General features: G+C 37.3%; 1 protein-coding gene across 3 annotated transcripts in view; it reads right to left on the bottom strand.

Moving 5' to 3' along the window:
* Positions 1–9,469, bottom strand: part of CFAP74 (cilia and flagella associated protein 74) — an 89,847-nt gene that overhangs the window by 76,778 nt on the left and 3,600 nt on the right. For all 3 annotated transcript variants that reach the window (XM_074925011.1, XM_074925014.1, XM_074925013.1), the window contains exon 4: positions 8,677–8,782. The gene's annotated coding sequence lies outside the window, so the exon portion shown is untranslated. The remainder of the gene's footprint in view (positions 1–8,676; positions 8,783–9,469) is intronic.

Raw genomic sequence — 9,469 nt, 5'->3', positions numbered from 1 at the left:
TTGTTTTTTCCACGATCCAGGGTCAGGTCCTTGACATATCTTAACTCCTCTTTCTACCTCTCCTTTCAGCTTAAAACAGAGTTCTTTCAATTTACACCTGATGTAATTCTTAGCTGGCCTCAGAAGCATTGGAATTTTAAATGTGACTCTTGGATGATGCACTTTCATAGGCAAGGGGAGATGGTAGGCAAGTCTGAAATATTCTGCTCAGCACTTTGAACAGTATCACCACAACAGTACTACACCCTTTAGAAAGGCCATAGTGCCTTACCCTTCTCTGTCACACTTGCATAGATCAGAAATAATCTTTGGTTTAAAATCAGTAGATTAACTACTGCTCTGAAAGGAGAATCTAACTTTTTGTATCCTGCTGGTTTCTCTGGCTATTAGTTTATGACCTTGCCTGTCAGGGTCAGTATCTTCTGCTAAAAGTGAAATTTTTGACTAGATCCAGCTGAAGAAATACTTGCAGTAAGTTCCTGTGGTGTGTAAATCATAAGAAGGTAATCCATGATTTTGGAATTCAAGTTATTAAAGAGCAGAGAACAAAGCATCGACCTAGTCTCTCTAGTGTTCAGTGGCTGGTTATTTAGAGTAATTAGCAAGAAGGTGGCTGCAGATACTATAAAGGCAATGTCTAATCTAATTACTTCAGCAGTAATAGTTTGTAATTGTGCACCTGACATAACTCCTTACACTGAAGCCAACTGAGCAATCACATGGGGTTACTGGACAAAATTAGTTGCTTCTCCATCTGGGAGACAGTCATAGGCTGCACGCCCTGCTGACTTCTTCAAAAGGTTTATTCAATTAATTTTTTCTGTAGTTTGACTTCAGATCTTCAAGGTGCACAGCTCATTTGTGATTGATCAAAGGAAAAGGTGGCAGCAATCTTTTCCTCAAAAAAAAGCCCAAAACAAAGCCAGAATGCTAGACTATCACAGTGTTGTAGACAGAAGCATAAATAAAGGGGAAAAAAAAAAATAAAAAATCTCAAAACCTTGCAGGCAGTCAGAAGTGTGCATTGTGAGCACACATATGGCAGTTGTGTCCATTCCAGCACAAGGTGACTCAGCGGGGAGAGCAGGTGTTTCAGTTACTGTTACTGCACCCGCATGAGTAGCACAAGACAAAACACCTCCATCATGAAGAGTGGGATTTTCTTAAATCTGTTTCCAGAGCCAGAAATAGAAAAGTCAGATGCCATTCAAACTCTCTTGAGGAGAAACTTCAGTACAGGAATAGGGTGTAATGATTGGAGTTTTGCATAAATTTAAATCTTCTGTACTTTTGCATGTGCTTTACTTTTTTTTTTTCCCTTCGTTTAAAATCATCATACTCAAAAATAATCAGACATTACTACTTTAGACATACTAACATCTAAAGACAGCGCCCTGTTCAACTCTAATTTCATGATGCCCTTAATACACAGAAATAAACTAAATTTTATGTCAGTTGAATGCTGACTTTGGATGGATTGTATTAGTGTCAAGGCGACAGGGGGAAAAAAAAAAAAAGTATGTGACAGATCAGAAGGCACTTTTTCTGTGCTGTACCTGAAACCATTTGTGTTCCTTTCAGCAATTTAGAGCACTGCTCTATGGACTGGGGTGTCTGTGAGAAAAGGAGTGGGATATGTGTTAATGTAATCATTCTAAATGTGAAGTGTTAATAAAATGTAGATATACAGAAATTGGAGCTTCTATAAATGGACAAAATAGACATTCCAACTATTGAACTGGAAGATCAAATGCATTAGAAGGAAAATCAAAATAACCTCAGAGATTTCATCCCATAATTAAATCCTGCCTATTCGGTGCCCAAGGGCTTGCAAAACTCTACTTTGGCCTTGACAACAGAAGAGAAAGTACCATTCTATATTCATGAGCGCTTTCTGTGGGGCACTTATGCAGACTACTCTATTTATGTTAAAAAATAGCTGCTGCTGCCTCAAGAGGTTTGCAAGAATCAGAAAGCACAAGATGAAGAGGAGCAAGATGCTGCATGATTTGTTTGAAAGTAACGCTGGCAGTGACAGCACTATTAAGAGGTTAATATACAGAAATGTCTGGCCTGATTCTGGGTGAGAATAAAAGGATTTATCCAAGTTAAAGCTCTCACATCAGTTCTTAACCGGTTTGCTAATCCAATAGATAATGTAGCAAAACCAATTTAACTCAATGAGGCTTCTACTGTTGGTACAACAAAACACTTAAAACGATTGCTCCCATTTTAAATACTCAGAGTCATTAACCTAAGAAAGCACTTCACATTAGGAGGAGAACAGCACCCCTGCATATTTGTCTGTGGAGCAGAATAGATAACAAAACTCTTATTGAAAGCTGCTGAGAATATTTTCCTTTAAAAAAAAAAAAAATCTGAAGCAACTCCCTCATGCCCTCTTTATTACAGAGGCTTAAAACACTTGTAACAGTTGAAAGCTTGTTTGATGTTATGATAATACTGCGTGCAATATATGTTACAAACACATATAGTTATTTCTTCTTCATGAAAACTGAATAAAAATTTGGCAATGAACATGTCTATTTGGATGGATTTGGTAGCTGAAATGAGAAAGGCACTGTCTCTTTCTGCCTTTATAGCTTGTGACTTAAATGAGTTTGAGGATCTAAGCCCGTCATTACATAATTCATTAGGGATCTGTTCTCTCCTTATACCAGCTTTATGTCACAGCTATTCCTTTTACTAAATCCTGCACAGTAAAAACAGATCTGAGAAGACAGTCAAGCCCAGGCTGTCAGAAAACATAGCACCAACAGAACTAGTCAGATAATATTGGGAATTCGCTGTTCCACAAAAAGATTGGTCCAAAAAAAGGAATCCAAATATCCCACGTGTCTGAAGTATCTGAAAACTCTAGATTCACTCTGGATCGCTCCAGATTTCGGACCAGCCAATGCACAGGAGTAATTCCACTGAACGAAGGATCCCTCTAGCCCAGTGTCCGATCTCCACCTTTTGGTATAAGGTCTGTCACGGAGCTGCTGAGTACATGCACTCACTCGGCACTGATGAGCATTGTGCTTCGTGTTCTCAAGTGGGGCAAAGACAGACAATATTACAAACAAAGTAAAGTGCTTTTCTACTTGTAGGTCTCATCTATACAAAAAGTTATACTGATTTAACCAAATTAGTTTCACAAGCTCCTTTTGTCAGTACTGCCATTTCAGCTCACACAGAAAAGAGCACCCAAACTAACGGTAGAACTCCTCTGTGTAGACAAAACCTGTGAAATTTTCATGAGGGGATTTACCAAAAATATTTTAACTTATCTTTTCAGAACTGTTTCAATGCTAGTTGGAATACTTTAAGATAGTAAGGAGAAAGGTACTCAGAAAGATAAAGAATATTTGAAATAGGTAACAAGTGTTTTTCCGGCCTTGAAACTAAGTTGTTCAACAATAATTAACCCTACAACTAGTCCAGATATCACCTGACAGGAAGATGATTTCTGGAAGCATCCTACAGAGGCACTAAGGGACAGGGGATATAAACTGACCGGACATTCTTTATTTCGTGATTGCTTTTAAACAGTTTTTATATTCCTGTAGTAACCATAAAAAATATTAACCAATGGAGAATAATTACCTTCTCATTAAGGTAATAAGATTCCTCATATGGTTTGTGCTCCTTGGAACCTTCAATAAACAAAACATTGCCTTCTATGCCTCCTTTGCATTAGGACACAGTATTTTATTGAATAGGAAGTTAACTCTGCGGTTACGTTCCAGAATTTGTTAGCTCAGTTTACTTTATTGCAAAGAGATGGGGGGGGGGCGCATTGGGGTTTTTTCAGCTGCTTGATATAAGAAGAAATAAAGGTAAGGAAACCCAGTCTTCAACACTGGAGAGTCACAAGCTCAGATGTTCATGTTCACATCTTCAGCGGAAAGCCTGGCACTTAAAGCGCCTGTGGGATCAGGCTCCTACCAAGTAACTAACAGTACGTAATACAATTATTATTACAAAAGGTCCCAACTAATATTACAGTTCCTAGCTTACTGGGGTTTTAAAGATATGTTTGAGAGATAATACTTGTCCCAGTAACTTTAAAAACTCAACTGGCAAAGGAGTAGCAGAAATAAATTGTATATTCCTGGGGTGTAAGTAAAGAGGAGACACTGTCGTAAGTTAGTCAGAGTGAGTTGAATCCAGAGTAGCTTTGAAAATTTCACAGGTGTGAAAGGAATCCAACCCCTGGAAATGTATCTCTTTCTTTAACTCTTACTTCTATTTCACTTGATACTCAGTCATCTTCCCCCCCCTTTTTTTATTCCACTTGAAAACTATTTCACACTTCGGAAAAAAGAGGGAATTGTCTTTCTCTTTGGCACTAGAACATATTAGGCAAAACTAATATAATCTCATCACACAGGTATGAAAACCGGTGAGACTAAAAGTCTCAGCTTACAAATGAGTATTACATAAAAGGCAAGAAACTCAACTCTGTGATCATTTCATATGTTAACCAGCACGCTCCCACACAAACACACTCTTTCTCCCTCCTGTTTCATTCTCATGCACCACATACTGGTAACCCCATAGAGAGAAAAAGATAAGTTTAAGGCATTCCTCAAATTCCCCACACTCTTAAACAGACTCTTCTGAAGATCATAATTGTGTCCCAGACACCTTTACCATAGTCACTGGGTAGCAGAAGTTACTAACAAATACAGGTTTGCATCAGTTGCTTATCGGGTGAGTAATCTGAACAAGAGCAGCACGGGGAACTCCCTGTGCTAGCACAAATATCACAAAGCTCTCCATTTTCATGCACTGGCTTACCAGATGGGGTAAGGAGGACATTTTTCTTTACATAGTAATAAATAATTGGCCAGCTTTAAAGGGTAAGTATGTGGAACAGGCACAGCTGGAAGTAGCAAAATAATACGTAGGCTATTCAGCTATTTCAGCATTAGAATTACTACAGTTTTAAGACTAAATACTGAGTGATGAAATACAGAGTAATCTGTAAAACATCTGGTGTAACAGTCCATCCAGACTGTTCTTCCTTTATTGCTACATTTCTTTCAGAGTCAGACAAACACAAAAGATCTATTTCTGTACGACTTAAACTTACCATGTAATTACAGATATATTTAAGATTATCTTACCCTCATCCTTCCAGGTTGTGTGTGCAATTTCTATATATACAAGGTCCTATGGGATATATATATAAAAGACAGGAGGATTCTAGATATTGTTTATAAACTATAGCGCATATAGTATTTTAAAATTGAACCTGTACTTTATAAAGAAGAAACATTTAATGTGTCAGCTGTGATTATTTCCCCATTGCCTACAAGGGTGTTTCTGTGCATACTTATTGAAGGATCCATCAGGCACTTCTTGGATTTGGAGTATTTTGAGCTAAGAATGCCTGTCTTTCAATCAAACTGAATGCTGGCTGGACCAATAATGAGAGTTTAGGACAGCACAATTAAGTCTGGCCCAGGGAAAGCAATAAAAAGAGGATTCTTGAGGAACCAAGGTGAAAACTTGATCCTAGGGGTTAAGTCTTTTTGTTTAAATTTTTCACCATTTTCTTCCATCCTCTGAAATGACAAATGCATGTCTTCAATGGTAGAAGCATCCATTTTCTTTCTTCCATAGTTTCTTTCACAGTTATCTTTCAGCAGAGGGATTGTTGCTTTCTAAAGGATTAGGAACAGGTCATGCAGCAAGAAGAAAGGAGCCCCTGTGATTTACAGCGTATTGTGTGCTGGTGAACACAAAGAAAAGGAAAGCGGTCAAAAATTTTGTTTCTACAGAGCTAGGTTGTTTAAATATCCTGAAAAAAATAAATACAGAAGCATAAGGGTTTGCTTTTATAAACATAGGTAGCTTGGGCTACCCATAGAACTCTTTATCCTGGTGGCTAATGTGGTGTCAACAAAAGTGAGTTAGCTTCTGGGTGCTTCTATCTTATATAAGAAAGGGAGGTGTTGACTTAAAATAGTCTCGAAACATTATTCATTTTGTCTATTTTAACATGGGCTAGAAAAACACTAATATTCAATCCAGCAAGAAAATCTGCAAAGAATTACCATGGTGATTTCTGATGTTATGTAGGATATATGCTTTACCCCAGTTTATGTTCAAATATATTAATGCTTTGCCTTATAGTTTTTATCCAAACTTAGTGGCATTTGGCCCAAATTCTTTCCCCCCTGGATTCAATGGTTTCACTGCCATTGACTTCAATAGAAACAATAGCTTATCTTTTGCTGGGAAATAAAAAGATTAAGTCAGCTGAGGAGCAGCCTGCACATCTGCACTCATTGCTGGTTTGATCTGCTAAAGAGACATTCTGTGGGGGTGCATTTTCATTCTAGAGCGACACAGAAGTGGTTACTCACATTTCACATGTATTTGAAGACAGTAGCCATCTCTTGCTATTTATCTGCTGTTTAGTTCATAGTCTCAAATCATCACTAATCCCTACTAAAGCTTTAAAACCTTGGGAAGTTGACAGGTCCTAATATAGCTGAAGATCTTAAGTCATTAATTCAAGTAATAACAGGATACCTGTCGTCTTCTACTGAGGTAAACCTAGTACTGATTGCCTCTTTTTTCCAACAATTGTCTTTGAGAACTAGTTGTCATAATGACATCTTAAATGAAGCGTTTAGGAGGGAGAAAAGGAGAAGGATTTTCTTTGATCAACCTTTACAGAAACATATAAGTACTTTGTGGATAGAGTAGTAAAAAAAAATAATAATTTCAGCAAAGCAAAGGTAGAAAAAAGTACAAGTCCTGCCACCCAATCATTGGGTTTAAAAACCTACCACTCTCTATCTTTCTGTCTAAATCTGTAAGAATAAGTTAGTACCTGATCTGTTCTGTGAGGTGCCCTTATAGTGCAATGATTCTTCCACAACCTTTAGTAGGAACTCACTCCCAATAGTTCTAGTCATTTCAGCAATGAAGCTCCAAGCTGAGCCACTTGCTAATTAATTACATAACTTTATGCATTCACTGAACTATCAAAATTAAACCAGAGAGCTTTTTCTCCCTGTTTCTTATGGTAGCGGAAAGGGGAGATGTAAAGATCAATACAGCAGCAATAGCTTCCAAGGACAGAGTCTTCATCTCCGCTGAATTCCTCACTTGTGAAATAAAATGAACCGTAACAAATGTGTATCCTTTGATTTTTTTTTTTTTCTGAAGAGATATATTTCTTCCAAAGTAAAGTCTTTTGTAAGCCAGAGATAGTGCTCTGGAGAGGAGACAGATCAACTGGCAGTGACAGTGAGCTGGGAGCCTCCTAGCTATGACTGATAATTTGTGTAAATGCTTCCAACAGTGCCTTTGCCTCCCACCCACGTCTTAACCAGCAGACCCAGAGCATTTCTCTCCCTGATCTGCAAATTGTCCTACTCCTGGAACGAGTGCTGAGCAATAGCACCTTAAACACGGAACTCAGTTGTCCTCACTGGGTTAAAGAGCAGAGCTTTTCCCTGTAGGATCTGGGATACGTGGTAACAATTATCGGACAGACTTTTGAAACTAATCTATAATTAAGTCTTAAAGGTGAAGACAAAGCACTTCAACATAAAAATCTCAAAATGAGCAGTCTGTGAGCGTGCCTGTTTTAGCCAAATACTGATCACCTGACGGTACATCGGCAAACTAACTTTGAACTAACTTGAGACATTCTAGCAGATTTTTACATGTATCGTTAAGTTTCCTTGAAAAATTCCCTTTTATTGCCGTACGGTTCCTTAGTGAGCATAAGCATCCCTTTCAGTCAAGATCCTTTGGTTCCTTTAACCTTGGGATTCAAGAGTCTCAGTCAAAAACAATTTTGTGATCTGAGCTACACAAAAAAATAAACCTTGCTCGTCAATAATCCTGTGATGATTCTCAATTACTTTTTACGTGATATCTTGTTCCAGACCATTTTTCATCTGATTTTATAACCCCTTCTCCATTAAATGAATATTTTAATATCGTAAATATTCCAATGCCAATGTTGCATAAGTGCTTCATAACTTTTTTAAGAGCTGCCCCACCTGTGACTTAACTTTTTTAACCAAAAGTACTGTTCCCAAGAATAAGCCACCATATTTTTTTACTAACCCAACGCCATGAACTTCATATGCTGAAATACAAAACATGGCTTACTGCATTCTACTAAGCAAAACCATACTTTTAACTGCTATAAATTGGCTAAGCTTTCTTTTATGCAACCAAACCACCCAGCACCATCTTTAAATCTCTCTCCCATTATTTGTAGCCTGGATTCACAGACTCACTTTTTTTGGATCTGTACTTATTTTTACAATACCAACTTGTACAAGTGGAAGCACATAGTATGAATGGGTAAGCATTAGGATACTCCTTTTTTTCTTTCTTTCTGCAGCAGCTGTTGCTGGCAGAATAACAATAAGTTAATATAAAGCACAAGCACTCAAAGAGATCTGTACATCAAAATGTGAAAAAAGAACCGCTGAGATTATTTGCAAAGGGAGGTTGGAGCTATTTGGAAAAGTTAAAATGCTTTTCCATTAGACAAATGTATCTATCAGTAGATCAGAAAGAGGCAAATGCACAGCGGAAACAATAGGTACAAGAGTTAAAATATAATAAAATTCAATACACACAAACAATTTCAGGTGCAGTAGCTTCCTTCCAAAACCAGGCATTACTTACAGATTTTAAGCAGGATGAGTAAAGATGACAAGATAAACTTTGGTTCTGTCTCTTGGTTATGCTGAAGTTCAGCTTGAAGAGAATATGGTTCTTTCTGACCTAAAAACTAACAGAAAATAATTGTACATTGTTAGTTTCTTCTCCTGGTTTTGTAGCTATTTGTGCCTAAATACTAGTTAGAAGTACTACACCTGTGATATCAAATTATTTTTTATGGTATTCACCAAACTAGATAACTTTTCAGTCCAGAAATATTCTCATTTCCTCCTGGCTGTAGTGTATAGAATTATATCTGACAAATAGTTGTTTCTTTTGAGTGGTACATATAGAAAAATGCTCTGATTGATTTTGGAATATTATTCCTTTCACTGAAAGGATAAAAGACACTACTTTTTTTCACGTGAAGCCTGGAATAAATTATTTGGTTTCATTCTGTGAATTCAGTGAGGTATTTAGGTGCTTCAGTTTTTTAAGCATGCAAGACAAATTATTTTCTGAATAGTGGCCCGAGACAGCAAGGAATGTATATCCCTCCAACAGAGTTTTCCTATGCAACCACTGCCTGTTTCTATCAAGACACCAAGTGAAAAAGGAGATAAGGAAGCTTACTACATTCTTGTTAGAGGCACTAAACCAGTTGTACTGCATAGTCTGACAGTTTCCAAACCCATTATGTAGCAAATGGTTTTTAGAATTTTAAAAAGGAAAATACAGCTAGAAAAACCTCATACTGGAGTGAGATTAATAAACATTAATACAAATATCTGATGCCTGAAGCAGTACTTTAGGTTTA

The sequence above is a fragment of the Athene noctua genome, chromosome 22 (assembly GCF_965140245.1).
Source record: "Athene noctua chromosome 22, bAthNoc1.hap1.1, whole genome shotgun sequence".
NCBI lineage: Eukaryota > Metazoa > Chordata > Aves > Strigiformes > Strigidae > Athene > Athene noctua.
This window is presented reverse-complemented; position numbering and strand designations above follow the sequence as displayed.